General features: G+C 34.8%; 1 pseudogene; it reads right to left on the minus strand.

Annotated features, from left to right (window-relative positions):
* Nucleotides 1-12,123: 12,123 nt before the first annotated feature.
* Nucleotides 12,124-12,439, minus strand: LOC129032952 (cytochrome c-like; annotated as a pseudogene).
* Nucleotides 12,440-22,879: the final 10,440 nt, after the last annotated feature.

Below are 22,879 nucleotides of genomic sequence, written 5' to 3' on the forward strand. Positions count from 1 at the left end.
TGTGGCCTTTAGCATAGGACACAGCCAACCTGTAGTCACCTCTCAGGGCACAAGCTAGAAGAATAAGTGCCTCAAACTTACTCTTTTCCAAGCTGCCAGCTCCAGCCAGCATCCATCATTGACATAACCCAACAAGAAACCATGGAGGTCAGTACCCTGGGCAAAAGGAAGGGTGAGAAAAGTTTGAAAATAGACCCAAGGGGACAAACAGAAAATATCTCATATATACCAAGAAACAGTGAATCACGCAATAAAGACTTCCCAGGAAATAGTGAAGAACAGTCCCAGGCAGGTTTACTTTAAAATGTGTGTGGTCTAAGATGAAAGTACATTTAACCTCCACAGCTGCACCCCAACTCACAAGTTCAATATTCCTCCAATATTGTGTTCCATTTCCTGCATGATTTTTTAAGTGGAGAAGAAGAGAAATCTGAACACTAAAATAGAAGGCCAACTAGTATAATTGGAAGGAATAATAACTGAAAGAATTCACACCACAAGTAATGAAGCAAAGCAATATCATGTACCTCACTGAGAACACAAAATCATTTTTTTAAATTTTTACCACAAAATATTACCTGAATCTAATCGTGAGAAAACAACACAATTGTTGAGGCCATATTGAGGAACATTTTACCAAACAACCAGCCTGTACTATTCAAAAATATCAAAGTCATAAAAGACCAAAAAAAAAATTAACCAATACTGAGGAAAATTATCTATTGGTAGTGACTAAAAAGCAATTATAAGTAAACACAGCACATAATCTTGGATTGAATTTGGACCAGAAGAAAAAAAGTTTGATATAAAAGCATTATTGGAGGATTCTAGCGAGGTCAATTAGGTTTTTCTAGATAAAAAGTAAGAAGTAAAGCTATTTCTATTTGCAGATAATATTCTGTACAGAAATATAGGACAATATATAATAATTTTCTGTACAGAAAATTCTAATGAATATACTAAAAATTACTCGAGGTAATAAATGAATTCAACAAAGTTATGGCATACAAGATCAACATACAAAAATCAGTGATATTTATATGTATTAGTAATTAACAATTTGAAAATTAAATTAAGAAAACAATTTCTTTTGCAATAGTATCAAAAAGAAAAAAATTTTCAGGGACAAAAGCAACAAAAGAAACACCAGACTTGTACACTGAAAACTATAAAACATTGTTGAAAGGAATTAAAGGACATCTAAATTAGTGAAAAGACATACCATGTTTGTGAATCAAAATACTTAATATTAAGATGGCAAACCTCTCTAAACTAGTCTACAGAATCAATTCCAATCAAAATCTTAGCTGACTGCTTTTTTTATTCTTTTTTTTTTTTTTTGCGGCAATTAACAAGCTAGTCTTAAAATTCTTCTGGAAATACAAGAGACTTAGAATGACCAAAACAATCTTGATAAAGAACAAAGTCAGAAGATACGCACGTCCCCATTTAAAACTTGTTATAAAACTATGTATGTAATTAAGAACATGTGGTTCTACCATAATAGCAGACATATAGGTCAATGGTAGAACTTAGGGTCCAGAAACAAATATTTGCATTTATAGGCAATGGGCTAACAACAAGGGGGCCAAGTAATTTAATGGAGGTGGTGGGGAACAGCCTTTTCAACATATAGTGCTAAGAAAACTAAATATTCACTTGCCAAAGAATGAAGTTGGACTTTTACCTCACACAATAAATGAAATTAACTCACAATGGACCAAAGACCTAAATTTAAGAGCTAAACTATAATGCACTGTGAAGGTGTAAATTTTTATGACCTTAAGTTAGGTAATGTTTTCTTAGGCATGACACCTAATACACACACACACACAAACAAAACAAAACAAAACAAAAAACAAAAAACAAACAAACGGAAAAAGTAGGTAAATTGGACTTCCTCAAAATTTTAAAATGTGCTTCAAAGGGCACTATCAATACACAAAGAACTATTGCATAAAACTGAAACCAACACATGAAAAACATTATACACCATAATCAAGTGAGATTTATCCCAAGGATGCAAGGACGGTTAAACATACACAAATCAGTAAATGTGGTATATCACATTGACAAAATGAAGGACAAAAATCACATGATTGTTTCAATAGATACAGAAAAACTATTTGGTAAAATTCAACATCCGTTCTTTATAAAAACTCTCAGTGAATTAGGGATAAAAGAAATATACCCAAACACAATAAAGGCCATATATGACAAAAGGACAGCCAATATTACACTACACAAGAAAAAGCTGAATGTTCTCCCTTTGAGAACTGAAATGAGGGCCAGGTGCAGTGGCTCATCCCTGTAATCTCAACACCTTGGAGGCTGAGGAGAGAGGATGGCTTGAGTCCAGGATTCAAGATCAGCCTGGGCAACATGATGAGACCCTGTCTCAATGAGAAATTAAAAAAAAAAAAACCGTCTATTGTGGTGCACACGTGTAGTCCCAGCTACTCAAGAGGCTGACAGAGGATCGCATGAGGCTGGGAGGTCGAGGCTCCAGTGAGCTGTGACTCCAGCTTGGCAACAGAGCAAGACCTTGTCTAAAAAAAAAAAAAAAAAAAACACCAAAACCAAAAACTGGAAAAAGACAAGGATATCCACTTTCACTGCTCTTATTCAACATAGAACTGGAAGTGCTAGCCAGAAAAATTAGGCAAGAGGAAAAAACAAAGGACATTCAAATTGGAAAGGAGAAAGTCAAATTATGCCTCTTTGAAGATGACATGATCTTATATACAGAAAAATCTAAAAACTCTCCAAAAATAAATCTCAGAATTATAAAAGAATTCAGAAAAGTTGCAGGACACAAATAAACATACAAAACTAAGTAGTGTTTCAATATACATGAACAAGAAACTAGCTGAAAAAGAAATCAAGAAAGCAATCCCATGGACAATAGCAACCAAAAAAAAAAAAAAATACCCAGGAATAAATTTAACCAAGGAGGTCAAAGACGTCTACTAGAAAAACTGCAAAACACTAATGAAAGAAATTGAAGAAGATACAAACAAATGGAAAGACATATCCCTTGCTCATGGATCAGAAGAATTGATATTATTAAATGACCATACCACCCAAAGCATTTTACAGATTTAATGCAAGCCCTATAAAAATACCGACATTTTTCACAGAAATAGAAACAAATTTCTAAAATTTGTGTGGAACCACAAGATACCATAAATAGCCAAAAATCTTGAACAAAAAGAACAAAGCTAGAAGCATTAAACTAACTAATTTCAAAATATACTATAAAGCTGTAGTAACCAAAACAGCATAGTACTGGCATAAAAACAGGCACGTAGACCAATGAAACAGAATAGAGAACCCAGAAATTAATCCATAAATCTACAGCCAACCAATGGTGCCAAGAACTCTTATTGGGAAAAGGCCAACCTTTTCAATAAATGGTGCTGGGAAATCAGAATATCCATAAGTAGAAAAAATGAAACTAGACCCCTATCACCATACCCAAAATCAACTCAAAAAAAATTCAAGATCAAAATGCAAGACCTGAATCTATTAAAGTGCTTGAAGAAAACACAGGAGAACTCCTCCAAGACTTATGTCTAGGCAAACATTTTATGGTGAAGACCTCAAAAGCACAGGCAACAAAAGCAAAAATAGACAAATGAGATTATTTCTAACTAAAAAGCTTGTACACAGTAAAGGAAACAATCAACAGAGTGAAGAGATGACCTGAAGAATGGGAGAAAAATATTTGCAAAACATTCATTGGATAAGGGATTAATATTCAGGCTGTATACTGGAACTCAATAGCACAAAACCAAATGATCCTTTTTAAAATTGGGCAAAAGATCTAAGTAGACATTTTTCAAATGAAGACTTACAAATAGCCAACAGATTCATAAAAAAATGCTTGAAATCTCTAATCATCAGGGAAATGCAAATGGAAACCATAATGAAATATTATATCACCCCAGTTAGAATGGCTATTAGCAAGAAGACAAAAGACAAATGTTGTTGAGGATGTAGAGAAAAGGGAACTCATACACTGTAAGTGGGAATGTAAATCAGTACAGCCATTAATGAAAACAGTGTCGAGTTTCCTCTAAAAGCTAAAACTAGAACTATATAATCCAGCAATCCTGCAACTGGGTACATATCCAAAGGAAAAGAAAGAACTATGCAAGGGATATCTGCACTCTCTTGTTTATTGCAGCACTATTCACAATAGCTAAGATATGGAATCAACCTATGTGTCCATCCACAGATGAATAAAGAAATCGTAATAGACATATGGAATACTATACAGCCTTAAAAATGAATGAAATCCCATCATTTGCTGAACCCTGGAAGAGCGTGGAGGACCTTACATTAAGTAAAATAAGTCAGGCACAGGAAGATAAGTACTGTATGATCTCACTCACGTGTGAAAACTAAAAAAGCGTTGCTCTTATAGAAGTAGAAAGTAGAATAGTGGCTACTAGAGTCTAGGAAGGATAGGAGCAAGAGAGGATAGAAAGAGTTTGGATAATAAATACAAAATTATAGGTAGATAAGAGAAATAAGTTCTAGTATTCTATAGCAATGTAGGGTGACTATAATAAACAATAATTCATTGTATTTTTTCAAATAGAAGAGAGAATTTTGAATGTTTCCTACACAAAGAAATGATAAATGTTTGAGGTGGTAGATACTCTAATTACCCTGATTCAACCATTATTTATTTTATACAAATATCAAAATATCACGGTATGCTTCATAAATATAAATGATTATTGTCAGTCAATTAAAAATATGTATATTTTTAAATTGTTAAGAAGAACTGTTGCATATATAAAAATCTCATAACTTACATAGAAATAACAGAATTTTAAAATGGGCAAACGATTTGAATAGAAGATATTCAAATTGTCAATTAGAACATGAAAAGATGCTCAACATCATTAATCATTAAGGGAATGGAATTCAAAGTCACAATGAGATACCCCTTCACACATGCTAGGAAGGCTACAATAAAAAAGACAAATAATAACAAGTACTGGTGAGGACGTAGAGAAATTAGAACACTCAAACAGTGCTTGGTGAGAGTGTAAAATAGTGCAGCTCCTTTAGAAAACAGATTGTGAGTTCCCCAAATGGTTAAACATAGAATTACTAGATGCCCCAGAAATTTCATATATGCCCAAAAGACATGAAAACTTATATTCACACAAAACTTGTATAGAATATTCAAAATAGACAAAAAGTACATACAACACAAATGTCCATCAACAGATAAAAGATAAGCAAAATGTAGTGTATCTATACAATGGAAAATTATGTCCCCATTAAAAAGAATGAAGTATGGATAGGTGCTACAACATGGATGAACCTGAAAACATTATGATAAGTGATTGAAACCAGGCACGAAGAACCACATATTGTATAAATCTAGCTATATAAAATGGCCACAATCAGCAAATCTACAGACATGGAGAGTAGACTGTAGTTAGCTAGAGCGAAGTGGGGGAAGGAGGAGAATAACCAACAATGGGTGTAACGTTTCTTTAGGGGGTGATGGAAGTAATCTAAACTTAGATTAAAGTGATGGTTGCACTACAAATGTACTAAAAATCATTGAATTATGAACTTTTAACAGGTGAACTTTATGATAATGTAAATCATATCACAAATTTATTAAAAATAATATGCACATATAGAGAAAATGGTAAGTTAAATGTAACACAATGTTAATAACTGAGGAATCTTGTAATAGGTATATGGGACTTTTAAGTTTTGTAGCTTTTATGGAAGTGAAGTTTATTTCAAAATAAAAAGTAAAAATAAGCTTCATGGTGATGATTTTTAAACTAAATACATGTATCGTGGTGATAACATTAAAGAAACAAAACAAATATGGGTTTAGAATGAGGCAAAAGATGATATGGTCTATTGAGGACCACTCCAGAATTCCAAAGAACATCATTTAATACTAATATAATGGCCAGACATTCTCTACTTAATCTGTAGCTTTCAATTCAATACGTGCGGTCCATGTGGCAAAACAGGCAAAGCTCTAGCGTCAGCCATCGGTTCAAATGTCAGAGAATTTTCGATGTGTTGCCTAGGAAAGTTATTTATGCCATCAGAGTGTAGCAGGCAGAATTATTACATCACCTGCAGTGAACCACTCCCTGTATAATGTTCTGCTCCTTGTGTGTGGATGTGAACTGTGAATGTTATAGAATAACCACTCCCATGGTTTAATATAGCATAATTGACTTTAAGAAAGGATGAGCCTGACTTACCACATGAGCCTTTTAAGTCTGGGTCTAGAGGTCCGAGACAAACAAATTAGGGATTTCTTTGTCAAGAGATATTTCTACTGTCTTCTTTAAAGATGGAAGGGCCACATGGCAAGGGCATGTGGGCAACTTCTGGGAGCAGAGTGACCCCCAGCTGATAGCCAGCAAGGAACCGGGTACTTCGGTTCCACAGTCTCCAGGAACTAGATTCCGCCAACAACCTGAAAGAGCTTGGAAGTAGATTCTTCCCCAGAGGCTCTAGATGAGAACGCAGCCCAGCTGACATCTTGATTTTTGCATTGTGAGATCCTGAGAAGAGAACCAAGCCATGTGGCCCCTGGACTTCTGCCCTACAGAACTATGAGCTATTAAATGGCTGTTATTTTAAGCTGTTAAATTTGTAGTGATTTGTTATGAATAAATAGAAAACTGATACACAGAGTATCAGTTTCTTCACATGAAATGAAAAGAACAGCACTATCTACCTCATAAGATAGTGTATCCTTATCAAATATACAGCCATATAGTGCATGTTTAATTTAAGTTGGCTCTCATTACCATTGTTATTACTACTGTTATTAAGATTAGGTAAAGCAAAATCTCGAAAAGAAATCGGAATCGGAAATCCACAGTCAACAGTTTTTTCATTAATATGCCAACCAAGATATTTTGGTATACCCAGGACATTAATAGTATTCCTAAAAGCTTTGGCTTTTATTCAATATCTGATTCATCCCAATGGTAGCATTTCTTAGTGAAAAATAATGTTCTCAGTCTTTTAAAGTATTCATCACAAGGCTACCTGTCAAGTTTTGATGACAGGTGGAAAATGATGTAGACAGCAGGGAACACTCTTATAAATGTCCCCTGAATATGGCATTTAAAGTTTTATACATTAACTGTAAAACTGAAGTACTCCTAAAAATGAAAAAAGCCAAGGTGATACTTATAAAACAGACAAACCAAACCACCCAGAAAAAAAGTTACACTTGTAAAATGGACTAAATAATTTTGTGTCATCTAATCCCAGCTGTGGGCTAACACTCAGCATAGGTGATGCCCATATTCTGAAAATGACAGATTGTAAATGTGCACTTGTGTTCATGTGAAGCAAAATAGCACTTACTCCCAGGAGGTGTTTATCTTTAGCAATGAAGCAGAGAAATTGTTAACCCTTATAATCTTAAGCAAAGATAGCCTTACCTCAGGCATCATAACTTCTATTGATGTTTCATAATATCACCAAAATTGCCATGAAGTAATCCTCTTTATTACCAAGTAAGGACTGCATCCACTCCTTGGTCCTCACTGTCTATCAAATTTAAAACAACTTTAAAAGATACTAGTATTTTTTAATCTCTGGAATTGACAGAAATGTATCATCCAATTGTCAGGGCAATAGAGAATGGCATACCTTCTAAAGTATGCCCAAAGATCTGCAGTAAAGCTATTAAAAATTTTAAAATTGCTAGAGAAATGAAATAGAAACATACCTTTAAACAAGGGGAAACTGTCATTCAGCTGTATGACTGTTTTTGAGGAGAGTCATAATTTTGAGAAAATTATTAACCAGGAGGCATCAGATACCTGCCTATGACAAATAATTTTCAATAACTGGCATTTCTGCTAAGAAGATTAATTTTAAAATTTATTTAAAGTCTCATTCAGCTCCCCTCATCTTAGACATAAGTCTATTCTAACCTATTGAAGTCATTTCATATGGCATTTTAAAATCGTGATCTGTGTTTTTTTAAATTATTTTAAGTCTTATGGTCACACATAATTCATAAATTTGTGTATATCTCCTCTACTTCATTCCTTCTGATGAGTTGAAAATCACCATTACCAATCACACATACACAGTTCTGCCATTTTCTGTGCTTCTGAATAGCTGTTAAAAGACAATTCTAAATTATAAGTTAGTCTGACTTAGTAAAGAGCTCAAAAGCAAAGTTTAAAATGCTGCTATTTCTTGTCACACTGACTTTTAAAGGCATCTGACCTTATAGATTGTCTGTAAAATGGGAGAAGTGTTAAATATTCTTTATGTGATATTATACATAAACCACATTAAAATGCTTTTCAATAAATAAAATGCAGCATTTTAGATTCAGATAATTCTAATTAGATTGGCATAAAAGTCAAAAATATAAAGCAGACATTGCTACCTTATCTTCAGCCCTTGCCACCTTATCTTCAGCTCTTGCCTTTAGTCATATGACTAAATATATTCAGTCATAGAAATCTAAATATAAAACCAATCTCCAATAGGTTGTGAGATGACATTCCCCCATCTCTGTGAAAAATTGAACACTACTAATTAGTCTAATCATATCTTTAGAAGGAGAAAAGAGTAATAGCATTTACTTTTTTTCTTTTTATAAGTGGTTATATACGTTTAAAAAAAAAAATTGGTGGAGAGAGCGTTTCTTCAAAGCCCAGGGCAATTGGCAAAGCTTACTCTTATGAATGCAGAGTCCTCGCTTCCACTCATTGAAATGCAAAATCTGGGAGTATGAGGTAGCCTCTAAGAAAAAAATCAGCCCATGCTGAGGTGCATTGGATTGTTATATCCGATATTCAAAACAACTTCAAAGAGGTTTGTATCTAAACTAAGTTTAAAAAAAAATTCCATAGGTTTTTTGGGGAACAGGTGGTATTTGGTTACATGAGTAAGTTCTTCAGTGGTGATTTGTGAGATTTTGGTGCATCCATCACATGAGCAGTATATCTTGAACCCAGTTTGTAGTCTTTTATCCCTCATCCCCTTCCCATCCTTTCCCCCTGAGTCCCCAAAGTCTACCGTGTCATTCTTATGCCTTTGCATCCTCATAGCTTAGCTTTCATTTATGAGTGAGAACATAGGATGTTTGATTTTCCATTCCTGAGTTACTTCACTTAGAATAATAGTCTCCAATCCCACCCAGGTTACTGCAGATGCCATTAATTCATTCCTTTTCATGGCTGGGTAGTATTCCATCGTATATCTATACCAGAGTTTCTTTATCCGTTCTTTGGTTGATGGGCATTTGGATTGGTTCCACATTTTTGCAATTGTGAATTGAGCGGCTATAAACATGAGTGTGCAAATATCTTTTTCATATAAAGACTTCTTTTCCTCTGGCTAGATACCCATTACGGGGATTGCTGGATCAAATGGTACTTCTACTTTTAGCTCTTTAAGGAGTCTTCACACCGCTTTCCACAGTGGTTGTACTAGTTTACATTCCCACCAACAGTGTAGAAGTGTTCCCTGTTCACCACATCCGTGCCAACATCTATTAGTTTTTGATTTTTTGATAATGGCCACTGTTGCAAGAGTAAGGTGGTATCGCATTGTGGTTTTGATTTGCATTTCCTGATCATTAGTGATATTGAGCATTTTTTGATATGTTTGTTGGCCATTTGTATATCTTCTTTTGAGAATTATCTATTAATGTCATTAGCCCACTGTTTGATGGGATTGCTTGTTTTTACTCTTGCTAATTTGCTTGAGTTTTTTGTAGATTCTGGATATTAGTCCTGTGTCAGATTTATATATTGTGAAGATTTCCTCCCACTCTATGGGTTGTCTGTTTACTCTGCTGACTGTTCCTTTTGCTGTGCAGAAGCTCTTTAGGTTAATTAAATCCCAGCTATTTATCTTTGTCTTTATTGTGCTTGCTTTTGGGTTCTTGATCATGAAATCCTTGTCTAAGCTAATGTCTAGAAGGGTTTTTCTGATGTTATCTTCTAGAATATTTATAGTTTCAGGTGTTAGATTTAAATCCTTGATCCATTTTGAGTTGATTTTTGTATAAGATGAGAGATGATTATCTAGTTTCATTCTCCTGCATGTGGCTTACCAATTATCCCAGCACCATTTATTGAACAGGGTGTCCTTTCTCCACTTTTTTTTTTTTTCTTTTTTGAGACAGAGTCTCACTCTGTCGCCCAGGCTGGAGTGCAGTGGCACGATCTTGTCTCACTGCAACATCTGCCTCCTGAGTTTAAGCAATTCTCCTGCCTCAGCCTCCTGTGTAGCTGGGATTACAGGCATGCACCACCACACCTGGCTAAATTTTTGTATTTTTAGTAGAGATGGGGTTTTACCATGTTGGCCAGGCTAGTCTCAAACTCAGACGATCCACCCACCTCCGCCTCCCAAAGTGTTAGGATTACAGGTGTGAGCCACCAGACCCGGCCCTTTCCCCACTTTATGTTTTTGTTTGCTTTGTTGAAGATCAGTTGGCTGTAAGTATTTGGCTTTATTTCTGGGTTCTCTATTCTGTTCCGTTGGTCTATGTGCCTATTTTTATACAAGTACCATGCTACTTTGGTGACTATGGTCTTATAGTATAGTTTAAAATCAGGTAATACGATGCCTCCAGATTTGTTTTTTGCTTAGTCTTGCTTTGGCTATGCGAGCTCTTTTTTGGTTTCATATGAATTTTAGGATTGTTTTTCCTAGTTCTGTAAAGAAGGATGGTGGTATTTTGACAGGAATTGCATTGAATTTGAAGATTGCTCTTGGCAGTATGGTCATTTTCATAATATTGATTCTAACTATCTATGAGCATGGGATGTTTCCATTTGTTTGTGTCATCTATGATTTCTTTCAGCAGTGTTTTTGTAGTTTTCCTTGTAGAGGTCTTTCACCTCCATGGTTAGTTATATTCATATATATATGTGTGTGTGTGTGTGTATATGTATATACACACACATATATACTTATATATACACACATATGTATATATGTGTATATATAATACACACATATGTATATATGTGTATATATATAATACACACATATGTATATATGTGTATATATATAATACACACATATGTATATATGTGTATATATATAATACACACATATGTATATATGTGTATATATATAATACACACATATGTATATGTGTATATATAATACACACATATGTATATGTGTATATATAATACACACATATATGTATATGTGTACATATATAATACACACATATATGTATATGTGTACATATATAATACACACATATGTATATGTGTACATATATAATACACACATATATGTATATGTGTACATATATAATACACACATATATACACACATATATACATATATGCACACATATGTATATATATGCACACACATATGTGTGTATATATATGCACACACATATATGTGTATATATGTATATGTATATACATATATATATATATATAGCAACCATTGTAAAGGGAGTTGAGTTCTTGATTTGATTTTCGGCTTGGTTGCTGTTGGTGTATAGGAGAGCTACTGTGTGTACATTAATTTTGTATCTGGAAACTGCTGAATTCTTTTATCAGTTCTAGGAGTTTTTTGGAGAAGTCTTTAGGGTTTTCTAGTTATACTATCTTATCATCAGCAAACAGCAACAGTTTGACTTCCTCTTTATCAATTTGAATGCCCTTTCTTTCTTTCTCTTGTTTGATTGCTCTGGCTAGGACTTCCAGTACTATGTTAAAGGGAAGCGATGAGAGTGGCATCCTTCCCTTGTTCCAGTTCTCAGAGGGAATGCTTTAAACTTTTCCCCATTCAGTATTTTGTTGGCTGTGGGTTTGTCATAGATGGCTTTTATTAGATTGAGGTATGTCCCTTGTATGTGGATTTGGCTGAGGGAAAACAGTGACAGCATTTACTGATTAGAATTGTTATACATTTTTTAAAAATTAATCGTATTTATTTAACTACAAGCCAGTCTTACTTAAATCAGGACTCCCCAACAAAAAATATCCTGTCAGTCATTTATGATCTGGATTCTGGTGTGTGAGATCAATTAAATTATGGTACACATAAAAAAATCACGAGACATTTCTTTTTTGTGATAGATAAAGTAATGGCCAATTATTACATATCAGTAAGTTTTTTGAGATAAGCTATCAAGTCTACTCTTTCTGTCTTCTTCTAAATGCCAGTGAAGATCATTTTTGTTCCAGAGATGTACTTCTTGGGATTCTCCAAATAATCCATCAGTGTCTCCTCTGCCCAGCTGATGTCTTTGTTTTTGTTGGCATCTGTATAAGAGAACTTAGCAGGCTGACCTGTCTTCTGCCCAGAAATCATGAAGATATGGCCCAGTCTTGTGCTTGCCCCTCTTTTCCATGGTGCGACACTGGGGACACTTCTAAACAAAAATCTTCTTGCCTTCCTCAGCATCACTCATATTTAATTTTATCTTTTCATGTTCGTACTACAAAGGTTCCTGCTCAGAAGCCAAACTCTTTCTCTCTCTTGTATTTTGAATCCTAACAAAATCTAACATCCTTGAAACATTACTAATTTTTGGAGGGAAGTTTATTCATTATCTTTATGGAACGCTTTAGCTTATCATCAAAAAGAATGCCCACTTACAAGACTATTCTATTATATGTAATTTATATCTTAATTATTTATATGAACATCATATTCAAAGCACATTGCTAGTTGAGCAGAATGGCACATCAATAAATGAAATCCAAGCCAAATTCTGATATCTGAATGCTGATAAAGGGCACATCTCCGTATATCAAAACAGAGTGGAGTGGAAGAAAGATTTTCCACATTAAAAGACTCAGTGACTTAACTATTTAAAACATTTGGTCAAGGCTTGTTCTCAAGCATTGGGGTTTTCACAAAGATGTTCTTGTCTGTGGATAGTTGTTAGTTAAACTTTCTGTTGGGAGGAAGTAGTGAAGCCTAAGACTTCCTATTCCGCCATCTTGCTCAAGTTTAATCTTCTTGGTATAACATCTTTACAGAGTAATTGACAATATTTATGAATAGATATTTACATTTTTATTTTAAAAACATTAAAAATATATTTACATATGCTTATGTAAATATATATTCTTATATATTTATATATATATTTCATATATATAATGTCCATGTGGACACATGCATGGACCACAGAACTGGATGAAAGTTGCATCAGAAGGTTTCACTTTGATGATACCACTCCTCCCTCTCCCCCAGATAGGCACAAGGCCACATGGGGAGGACTCCCCTAAGCCTACGTATTCTCCAAGAGGAAAAGAGAACTGGAGATGCACATCCAGCTTCCCCAGCATTCTGAGACACTTTCCAGGAAGCCCACGCTGGTCCACATTGTATTTAAAAATCATAACATCACTTTGTACCCCATAAATCTATACAATTATAATTCATCAATTAATAATAACAATTACACTGAGTTATATTCTTATCACAGAATATAAGTAGGCCATTTAGTTTTATTCTTTATCATTTTATTTTTTCTAATTTTCTATGAACAGCATTTATTTTCTTAAAAAGAATCGTCATTAAAAAGAAAATAAGCTTTAATTTTCTTGATCATTCTAAAATTTAATAGTCTAAATTTGAAAATTACTGATATCATTTAGACTACAGTACTACTTTTTTCATTCATTTATTTCATTACCTAATTTATAAAGATTGTTATTTCAATGTCAATCATTAATTTACTACCAAGTTGAAAGCTTACAACATGCTTACTGGAGCAGAGAAATTAGAAAGAAAGGCTTAACTAGTTCTCCAAAGTCACTTTTGCCTTATAATTTTCACAGAGTAGCGTGAAAAGAGTTTTTAAAATAATAAATAATTTTGATTTATTAATCATGATAATTTATTAATAAGTCAATATATCTGCCTCTTAGTTGGCTCTTTTAGCTAAAACCTGGGGGGTTGGGGAACATATTAAACTTTTCAGAGTACACAAAATAGATTTTAGTTTCTAAATTTGGAACATTTAGGAGCAGCTAATAGATGAAAGGAGTTAGGAATTTTTTATTCAGTTTTAAACTTCACCTTATTGCTCAATAAGTGTGACTGACTTTGATAATGTGTTGTCCCTCTACAAACATTATATTATTGACCCAGAGTCATGATACTAAGCTGCTTATTCAGACTTGTTGATAAATGGCTGTGACTCATTCACACACATTTGCATCCCACCTAATTGAGATTAGGGTAAAGTTTATGTCAGCACAAAAACATTTTTGATGTGAGGGGAAAACAAACCAGTGGCTGTAATAGAAACTGGACCCTTCTTTATTGCCATGGTCCTCCAACTGAACTAATTGATCCAGGGACAACATTCAGTGTTTCCTTCTAAACAGTTCAGTTCAGGACAGTTCCTTCTAACAAATATTTATCACCACTGAACTTCAGATCTACATAATAACAACTTGCAAATAACCAAATAGAAAATCTGTGAGGACTAGAAAAAACGTCCCACCTTAATCAACATCAAAGGATACTTTTCAATGCCATGTGAGCAGTGTGAAAAGGTGAGAATGATCCCTGGACCCACCAAAGCTCATGCATAGCTGAATCCCTGCAGCCAGTACCTATGACTGGCAGCTGTTGACACCATGCCCAAGAAAAAGGCTGAAGGATGGACCAAGGTTAAGAACAGACCACAGAAAAGATCCACAAGATTGTCTGCTAGACATCCTTCTCCAAAGCTGGAGCCCAAGCCAGAAAAGGCCCCTACAAAGAAGGGAGAATGTTTATATAAAGAGAAAAAGAGAAAAACTTATGTTGGCAAGGATGGAAATAACTTTGCAATAAACAAAGATGTCAAAACAGACCAGGCACAGAAAGTTAAAGGTGTTGTGAGATGACAAGTGAAGTGTGTGCATTTTTTGATAACTCTGGACTTCTGGTGACTGTACAATTTGAAATACTATTTTTTATCAAGTTTTATAAAAATGTAGAATTTAAGCTATGCTGTTAGCTCACAGAACACTTTATTGTTTTTTGGAAAGGGTCATATGTCACTAATAGAATGTCACTGAAGCTGGATTGATGTGGGGAAAACACCTTTCCCTTCTAGTTTTGAGACTTCCTCTTAGCTCCCAGAAGAGATTCTCTGGCATTGACACACATATCCAACTTAGCACAAATGCTCGTGCTGTAGAAAAACAAATTCATTTTAATGTTTCTTCTCCCTTTCCACCTTCAGCATAGGCTTAACTCCCTTAAATCCAGTCACCTTTTGGGACCTGACCCTCAATAATTGGTTACCAGTATGTCAAGCAATCTGGACTTGCCAGTGTCCCACAAAAGAGCAGCAATTCCATTTCTAGACTGTAGGTCTTCAGATAAATTCTGCCATTTTCATTTCACTTCCCGAAAGTGAGGGTCAGCTTGGGAAAAGTTGTTGAACAACATGCTAAATGGGAGATGTCAACCTTCACTCTAAACTTTTCCATTTAGAGCATCAAATAAAGACTTCATTGCATTTTATAGTGGCTTTCTGATTTTGGTAGCCCATTGAAGAAGGAAGTTTGAAAGTTGTTGCATACTGTTAATGATTTTCTGCCCATGTCCTACCTGAAATACCATGACTGTCTATGAGAAATACCTTTAATAAAGTTGGATACAGTTTGGCTTGGAGTAAATAAATAAATAAATGCTCTCTGTGTGTGTGTGTGTGTGTGTGCACGCACACACACGTGCACGTGCATGTAAATCCTGCCCTCAAGGAACTTGGATTTGCCTAGCAGGCAAGAAGATTAAGAGAAAGAGGTAAGCCAGGAAATATAGCAATTTGAGTTGGTGTTATGTCTAGAGTTAAATCTTATGATGCTTCACCTCAGTGTTATAAAAAATTATAATGAACCAGTACCTTTGCTGGATGAGCAAACACAATGAGATAATGAGAGAGCTGTCAAATCTCAGTTGGACTTCCCAGATGAATTAAATTCCTCTGCATGGTTGATCCTGATGCTAATCCCAACACCTAGGTGATCCTTGCACTCTGTTTTTTTTAACTTTCTCCTCTAATTAATATATTTAGTGCTACTCAGATTTCTTCATTCATTTTTTTTTCATCTTTTCTCTAGCCATTAAAAAGTTAACTTTCCAACCTGCGAATGCATCTCAACCTCAAGTATTTGCATGGATGAGCTTCAAAGGCCTATATGTTTCTTTAAAAAGTTTTTGAGAGAAAATTTTTGAATTTAAGGTATTGCCCTAATCTTAACAAGAACAGGGCACTAATCAAATCCCTTGTTAGTTAAAAATCAATATCCTTCTTGTCTTATTTAAAAGTGTCTGCCAAAGACCTTGAAGGCATTACATTATTATAAAATTTTCAGATGAATTTATTAAAAGATGTATTCTTATATTTACTTATGCTCTGTGTACATTTTTGTCCCATTGTTTACATCAATATCTTTTTCCATGCAACTTCCATTTTTTATTTTTTCACTGGGACAATACTATCACATTGTTGAACCTGGTCAACCAAAGATTCGCTTAATGACTTAACTCTGTAGACATTGATTAAACACCTTCTCTGAGCAAAGTAAAATGGTAGCCACTCAGGTAAATACAAAGATAAATTATCAAATATCCAATTCTCCTAAAGTTCAACATCAAGTGGAAGAGGTGGTAATAACACACATAATTCAATGCCTGTGTAAGATATTGAGAAAAAAATAGAGGAGGAGAGTAAAATCGAGATGCCAGAATTTCTGGCAATAAACAAAAGCATCAAAGAAGTCTTCTTAACACCTGTAAATCTCAGGATTTCTCTGGTAGATTTTGTTAGAAATGACAATATTCAAAACAGTTTTCATCCTCCCAGCTGGGAATAGCTATCAAATCATAAGTCCAAGTTTTCTCATAGTTCACTAAATTCTCTTGGGTCTTGAAGAAGATAGCCAAAAGCTATCAATTAATATTCACATTATTTTGATCGTATGTAGAATATTTTATAAATTTGACATGGTCAAATATTTAGCCCCTTTTAATGATGGCAAAATATACTCAGACATAAAAATGCTCACTAAAAATGTAGACATCAGTTATACCCACTTTATTATGGCCATGAGTTAATAATTGATTTGTATGAAACAAAAAATAGAAAGATAATTAACAAGAGAAATTGATTCTTTTTATAAAAAGGAGACTTGCTGCTCATAGAAAAATCATATGGGAAAAAATATATTCAATTTTATGCCCAAATGATCAAGTATTGAGAATTGAATAAAGAATTTGCAAAAGTGCAGGGACTTAAAATCCCATATGTACATGTTCAAGAAGTCACTATAATATGTGTCCTAGCAAAATGTGGTAGAAAAACAAGAAAGAGGTAGATTGGTATCTAGGACCTAGAGGACCAAACACAAAGAGCTGCAAAGTGGAGTTTTAACAGGACAGCCATGACTTAGGCTAGAAAGTAACCAGTATGGGTAAAAGCAGGAAGAACAAGGACTCCAGGGATATCTTAGTTTATTTGGGCTGCTATAACAAAAAATGCCGCAGACTAGGTGGCTTGCCAATAAGAGAAATTTATTTCTCATGGTTCTAGAGGGTGGAAAGTTTAAGATCAACGCTGTGGTAGATCCAGTGTCTGGTTAAGGCTCTCTTCCTGGTTCATCAATGATAACCTCACTTGGTGGAAAGGGAAGAGGAGATCACTGGTGTCTCTTTTATATGAGCACTAATTCCATTCAGGAGGGCTCCCTCTGCCCAAATGAACTATTCATCCCTCAAAGGTCTTACCTCCAAATAGCCTCACATTGACTACTAGGTTTCAATATATGTATTTTGGGAGGACACAAACATTTTGTTCGTAACAAGAGGTAAGCTTTCCAAATTATATTTATTTGTACATTTGAAGAAATAATAGTGGTGAGTTTGGTTGATATGACACAGGATTTGTAAAGGTATATGGAAACTCAGACAAAACAAGAAAGAGAATAAAGCAGTTATGAATTCCAAGAGTAGCAAAAGACTGAAAAAAAGTAAAATACAATAATGGCATACTACTTAACTCATTAATAACAGTACGTACATAGTAAATACTGACAATAACTTAAGCAAATGTTTTATAAGATATTGAGAAGATAGAGGAAAGGAAGAAAGGTTAGTGCAAAACAGAGAAATTTGTAAGTCAATAAGTAATATCTACATGTGATAAATCAAGAAAAAGTGATGTACATATATAATTTAGATATGGAAGAGGGAGAAATGTCAGAAGACTCAACTACATTTGTTATGTCTCTGGGTAATGGCACTGGAAATGAAGAAACGTGGGAATGTATCTGATGTTTATTATAACCTTTTATTTTTAGAAAACTATATGTATATTATTTTGATTAAAAATCTTTGGCCAGTCACAGTGGCTCATGTCTGTAATCCCAGCACTTTGGGGTGCTGAGATGGGTGGATCGCTTGAGCTCATGAGTTAGAGACCAGACTAGGCAACATGGTAAAACTCTGTCTTCAAAAAATACAAAAATTATCCAGGTGTGGTGTCATGATGTACCTGCAGTCTCAGCTACTTGGGAGGCTGAGGAGGGAGGATGGCTTAAGCCTGGAAGGCAGAGGTTGCAGTGAGCCGAGATAGGGCCACTACACTCCAGCCTGGGTAATAGAGTCAGACTTTGTCTCAAAAAAAAAGAAAATCCTCAATTTATTTTTATTAATTTGCAAACCAAAAAGTACATCCTGCCTAATCTAAGTAGGAAGGAATTTGTTAAAGAATATAGATGGAGCTAAGGAAACAGAACTGAATATCCAAGAGCACACAGAAATTTAGTCCAACAAAGAAATTTCTACCACCAAAAGTTGCTTATTCCAGCTACCACACTTTCCAGAAAAATGGTTCAGGTTGCTTACTTTTGAATCAGTCTTCTAGACTGTGAATGCTACGTCCTCAGCTGAGAAGCAAAGGAGTCTAGAAAAGTGAATTTTCTGGATCCTCCTTTGAAAAAGCAGAACTTTGAGTGTGGAGAATTATCAAAATATAGACAAGGAGTTCAAAAAATACTGGGCATCCAGAAATGATACAGTTTAGTACATACAGATGCATAATTCCTCTCCTAGAATGTGTGTTTTTCTCAATGATATCTGACCATTTAAATAAAAGCTTCATTAATAATTCTAAAAAAAATCCTAAGAAAATGTTGTAATTCTGGATTGGCTTCTTCTGGTGAGTCATGTGTTGTGATGGGCTAGATATATCTTAGCATAATCTAGTGAGTACAGATTCTGGGCTGGAATTTAAGAAAGCAAGTTTGAACAACAGCTGAAACATTTTGTTATATGGAAAGGTACAGAAGACCAGATTTTAAAATTAACATCTTCAGAAAATAGTTATGAATGGCTTTGTACTGCTAACTTTATTTCTTCTACACACTACACATTAAATATTCTTTTGACTTTAGCTGTAAATTGGCCATCTTAAGTACAAGTCTTGGTGACTGTATTTTTCTTTAGCTAAAATTACCAAAAATTACTTTACTTATTAGCAGTGATTATATGATTGTCAACTATGTTAAGAAGTAAACATATCGATTCATCTTCAGGATAATTATCTCTCAATAATTAAAGGCAAGTGAAGACATCTAGAACACAAGAAAATCAAGTCCAAATCCATTCTGTAATATAGAACAATAATTGGAATGGTTACTTGATGAAATGAGTCCCAGTTTCATTTGCTAATTCTGAGTCAACATAACACTAGGAAACTAGGCTAGCCCAACAATTTAAACGTTATTTATATATCCAGAAAACAACTCCTAGGAATATAATCACTCCAAAATTCTTCAGACACATGAGTCCTTCAAGACAGAATCACAGATAGTAGATATCACATGATAGCATCCCATCAATTATGTTCTGCCTGTGGGAAAGATGATAATAGTCATTGATTCACAAAATGTATGTGGTGGGAATAAATTTAGAGTTGATCTTATATATATCAGGCTCATTTTACAGATCATAAAACCCACAATGTTGGAATTAAAAATAATCACATCTTCATTTTGTATGTGAAAAGAAAAACTCAGAAAGTAAAAGCAATAACATATGTGGCAGAAAATGTTTGGAACACAGATTTCTTGATATCAAAGAAGTAAGGAGCTAAGAAATCATGTCAGAGAGTGTACACACTCTTAACTGCTACACTATACTGCCCTTTGACAAAAAACGAAAAACAGTTAATAAACATGAAAAGTCCAATTTTAACAATAATAAAGATATGCAACTTAAAACAAGAAGAAATCACATTTCACACATAATTGATCTCATTATTTACAGTAATTATGTCCTATAAAGTTGCTGAGAATACTAAAGTAGTGAGTACTGAGTCATTGCTTTTAAAAGGAAATATAGGATAAGACTCCTCTAAGATTTCAGTGACAACATTTTTGTCAAATGATTAATATGTTAATATAATTTTATTATATACAGTAACTGAGAAGGGTTTAACATTTTCCTAACCCTGGGTGACATGAACATAAATTTCTTTGGCATTTAGCCTCACAACAAGGCTATCTACTATTCTTTTTTACTTGTCATCTTATAAATCTACAAAGTTGGCTGCTTTTCCATCTTTTCCATGTCATCAGCCTGGACTATAGATGTTACTTGAGCATTTTTCCAGAGCTGCCTCACATACAGATGAACAAATTTTCACTTGCTTTTTCTGGATGTAGCATAGCGTTGATTTATTAACATTAACCTCATGTTCAACAGCAGTATAACTCAGCCCTGAATAAAGCTTATTGGACATATGTATTTTCTCCAGAAGACACATTACAGTTTTCTTACATATAGGAACACTAAACAGCACTTTAGCACTGGGATTGGAGACCATTTTAAACAGCAAAACCACTAGCAAAAGCACAAAAATGCAAAAATTTTGGCACTAAATTGACCTAAAAGGGATGCTTTTTTACAATAAGAAAGTCGAAACAAGAAGGCAGAGTGTTGCCTTGTTAAGCTTTAGCTGGAAATGTGCCAAATTTTTTGCCCAACTCATTCATTCATGAATGCTTATGAATGACCAGGAAAGTGCTTCAGGGTTTCAAATACATCTTAATGAGTAGGCAAATTCAAGAATACAAAATTTATGAATAATGAGCACTGGTTATATATTGACAAAGAATTAGATAAGATTAGTGTTGGCAAGGATGAGGGACAGTGGACACACTCCACTGCTGGTGTGTGCCTTTTGGATTAGTCCAGAATTTCCAGAAGCCAACTTGGAAATACAAATCAGAAACCTTAAAGTTGTTCACATGCTGTGATGGTTCATTTCATGTGTCAATTTGACTGGCCCACAGGTTGCTCAGATGTTTGAACAAACATTCTAGATGTTTCAGTGAGGGTGGTTCTGGATGAGATTAACATTTAAATTGCTAAACTGAGTAAAGCAGGTTGCCATCCTCAATGTGTGTGGGCCTCATCCAATCAGTGGAAGGTCTGACTAGAACAAGAAAGCTGATCTTCCTCTGAAAAGGAAAGAAGTCCTTTGGCCTAAGCACCTTCAAACTGGAACATCCGTTTTTTCCCTGCCTTTGGACTCAAACTGAAGCATCTACTCTTAATGGATCTTGAGCCTTCAGATGGAACTACACTGGCTCTCCTTGTTCTCAGGCTCTCAGATTCAGCCTAGAACCTACACTACTGGCTCTCCTGGAACTCCAACATGCTGAATCATCATGAAAATTTTGGGACTTGTCAGCTTCCATAATTGCATAAGCCAATTATTTATAATAAATCTCTTTACATACATATATAAACACATGATGTGTATGCATTCTATGTACACACACAAATTGTGTGCATACATGTGAGCGTATGTGTGTGTCCATATATATGCCTGTGTATTGGTTGTTTCTCTAGAGAGTCCTGAGAAATACACATGCTTTATTCCTGGAATTGTACTTCTAGGACTATATCCTGAGAAATTAATTTGGACAGTATGCAAATAGATAGATAGCTGTGTATGTACAGTATATGAGACTGTATATAATATATACAGTATAGTATATAATAGCTGTATATATTGTACATAATGAGAGGTTTGTGGGAAGAATATTTATAATGGCAACAAATTAGGAAGAAAATAAACATCCACAACAAAGTTTTTTATATATCCTACTATGCTGTTATATCAAAAATTATGATATAGACATTTATTTATGTGAAAAGGTACTTAGAAAATTTTGAGTAAAAATTTGCTAATGACCAAAAAAATTGCTAAAGACCATACATAGTAGAATCACATTTTTAAAATGTATATGAGATGTATCATACAGAGCAAGATGGTCAAATGGAACCCTCCAGTGATCACTCCCCCTACAGGAACACCACATTGAACAGCTATCCACACAAGAAAGCCCCTCCATAAGAACCAAAAATCAGATGAGCAATCACCGAACCTGGTTGTAACATCATACCAGAGGAAGAGGCAGTGAAGTGGTAGGAAAGACAATCTGGAATTGCTGACACTGCCCCTCTCCCATTTTCCAGCAGCAGACACCTGGTGTGGAGAGAGAATCTGTGTGCTTGGGGTAGGGAAAGCACAGTGATTTTAAGACTTTGCATTGAACTTAGCATTGCCTGTCACAGTGGAAAGCAACACCGGGCAGAATTCAGCCGGCACCTATGGAGGGAGCATTTAGACCATCCCTACCAGAGAGGAATCATCCATCTCAGCAGTTAGAACCTGAGCTCCAACTAGCCGAACCTCTGCAGACTGAAGTGCTATGGGGTTCTAAATGCACATGAAAGGCAGTGTAGGCCACAGGGATTGCAAGTCTTGGTGCTTGCAAGGCTTGGAGCCAGTGGATCTGGGGTGCACATGACCTAGTGTTACATT

Source organism: Pongo pygmaeus, chromosome 2 (genome assembly GCF_028885625.2).
Source record: "Pongo pygmaeus isolate AG05252 chromosome 2, NHGRI_mPonPyg2-v2.0_pri, whole genome shotgun sequence".
Lineage (NCBI taxonomy): Eukaryota > Metazoa > Chordata > Mammalia > Primates > Hominidae > Pongo > Pongo pygmaeus.